Source organism: Lycium ferocissimum, chromosome 9, assembly GCF_029784015.1.
Source record: "Lycium ferocissimum isolate CSIRO_LF1 chromosome 9, AGI_CSIRO_Lferr_CH_V1, whole genome shotgun sequence".
Classification (NCBI taxonomy): Eukaryota; Viridiplantae; Streptophyta; class Magnoliopsida; order Solanales; family Solanaceae; genus Lycium; species Lycium ferocissimum.
The window spans coordinates 48,166,702-48,169,874 of NC_081350.1; positions in this window are offsets into that span (position 1 = coordinate 48,166,702).

Here is a 3,173-nt window from a genome sequence, read left to right on the forward strand (position 1 = left end):
AGTGCAGCCCCCACGCTTGACATTGGTCCGTTTTCGAAATTAGCAAAGATTTTCTTTGAACAACGAGGTAGAAATTAAGCAAGACTAAAACCCATTGTTATCCTATGCCCCACGGTGGGGGCTTAAGTTTATTTACGTTTAGTGTCGATTGAATTTGTAAGTGAGGTATAGGATATGTGGGCAAACTTTAATCTATTTTGGTTTTCGTGGGATATATGCGTATATTAGGTAGTAGCAACGGTTTGTATATATGAATATGTGCGTTAATAACTTGGACAAATATGTTGTTATGGATGATCAAATAAATGATGTTAGAAGAGTAAGCTAAAGACAATAAAATTCCACTGACTCGGGCCAAAGAGAAAAATAATACTTTGATTTGCTATTACAATGTTCTAGATCCCAAAAAGCTAACCCTTAAAAGTAGGGAAATGCCTCATATTTATAGTTTTGCTTTATGGGCCTTGCATACAACATAAAGCCTTTTTCAAAATAAAGTAAACCCTAAAAGGATAAGGTTGGGCCGTACGGTCTGACACCCGTACCTGATCCGTCGATACAATGTGACAAACGATATTCACGTGTGGCGATTTTGTAACCGATTAACCGGACTAACAGCCACATCAACTCGGTCAATTAAAACCGCACCAACGGCCACGATCAACTCAGCTTCATGCTAAAACCTAAAGCAAGGCATTTGTGATACGAACCGCGATACCGACCAAAGCAGATTTGCTTCACTTTTCTCGAAGTCAACCGCAACGGGGCAATATATCACCAGTTCTAAGGGAAGACTTGGTGATCATGCCTGTTTCTTCTTATCTCCGGTCCCCAGTCTCACCGGTCTTACATATTTCCGGTTTTTACCGTATACACACACATGGAAATATGGAAATGACATACAATTAGTTCGTTTGACTGTTAGAAAAGAAAACAAAACAAAATTGAACTTTAATTTATGGTTATCACTGATGCTTTTAAGTGTGATAAACTTGTTAAACATTGAACTTGCGAAGTAGATCTGTTGAAGTGTCGCGTCACAGTCATATGTCTTTAATTTGTCATTTTATTTAATAGGGTTCGTGCATGTTCAATTTTTCATATTTCACTTTCATTGCTTGTATTCAATGTTTCCTGTACAAACTTTGCGGCACATGAGAAGTACGTACCACGAACATTTTAAAACAACATCCAAATACTTTTCATAACTAACAATGTCGGATCTAGAATTTGGACGTGACTATGAATCCGAATTTGAAATTTTATTGCTAACTCATTCAATTAATTGCGTTTAAAATCTTTTATTTATACCTTATTTAGTAAATTTTTTAACAAATATAAAAAGTTTAAGCCAAAATTATTAATTTTTTAAACTGAACACTTAACTAAAGCACTTTATCCACCTGCCTTTGTAACTCATCTAATGTTCAGACTTCAATGTTTTACCAATAATGAGGCTGATGCTTGGAATACCATGTTTATTTTGGTGTCGTGATAGAAGTTGTGCCTTTCAAGTCATGACGATTAATTTAGTGGATCGTGTTAAGTTTTTTTATTTTTTTTTATTTTGTGGCTTGAAAAACAGGTGTAACATCATTAACATCATTATAAAATAGCCGGATAGATTATTTTCCAGCTTGAGTGACCTTTTAAGTAAAATAACATAAGATAAATGACTTTTCTGGTGCAAAAGAAGAATAAGTGATTTTATTCATCTATTTTCAATTATTCAGTAAATAACTAACTTGCGACATAGAGAGTAAATTAGATTGAGACTTTTTGGCCTATAATGAGATTGATGCTTCGAGAAACCTGTTTGTTTTTTCTCAACAGGGGTGCCACTACGTTGAAGGATCTCAAGCTCAACAAGAACAAAAGACATGAGACCCAATGTTAAACCGGACATAATACCAGCAAAAAGTCCCAAGAAACATGAGATCCCTGCATACACAAACCATGTAACTGTTCTAAGTGCTATTTCTGCACCTACGTAATTTGGTTCCTTCATGGACATTCTAGCTATTTCCACTGCATTTAACAGCTGCATATTTGTCTTTTCAATAGACAAAAGCCACAGACCCTAACATGTAGGCCCTAGAATTGTGGCACCAATTAGAATTGAGGCCTAAGCATTATAGTCCCTAACATGTATATATAAAGATTCTAATAGAACCAGCAGCAACCTGTGAATTCCATCATGGCACTTAAAACATAAAAGCACTTTAGTACTTGTTTGAAATTTTACTGATTTCACATATATTCGTGTGAAAAATACTGGATTTAGTTAGACATGCATCATTCTCTGACTATCCGTTGAAATCCTCAAATACCATCATACAGAGCTCATTTTAGGCTAATATTATACAAAATAAAATAAAGGGAGAAAGATTACCAGAGGGCAAAATCCGGGCTTGATAAAAAGCACATGAAACGTAGAAGCTTCAGTTTTAGAAAAAGACATTAAATTAAATTTACGAGGTTTTTGTTCCTTAACCCATTCATCGGTTCTTCACTGTTTTTCTTCTTCTTCTTCTTCTTCTTCTTGTTCTTCTTCTTCTTCACGTAAGTGATTCTGAATGCCTCATAATTTCTCAATAAGTAATAACGTGATATAAATTAAATGAATCAGCCATCGTCCGTTGGTAATTTCTCAGAACTAATAACGTGATACAAATGGATTCATTATATCACCCAAAACAGAAATCAAGCTTAAAGTTACATATTCATCAAAACAATTGTAAACGAAGAAAAGAACGTCAATTTGCAGTAAACAAAGAAATATATGAAAAATATGCATAAAATTATCATATCTAGCTTTGCGATAGAGCAGCAAAACAAATTAGGGAATTTGATATGTTTGCTACTCAAGTTGTTCTTTTTTTGGTGCAATTAATATTATAAAAACTAGCTAAAGTTATTACATACTGAGGCGTTCATTCTGCTTAATTAGAACATAATTGTTTCCCAAGCGGACTAAAATATTACAAATACAAACCGAACCTGTTCTAATAAAAATCGTCCCATAATTACCTGCTTCTAACTTAGAACACATAAATCAGGGCTGTCATTAATAGACCTTAAACTTCAGAACTGAGTTAAGACCTAACCCTAGAATAAAAACCTAATCCTAAAGGAAGAGGGAGCTGTCAAGAATAAGTACCTTAAATGGCTAG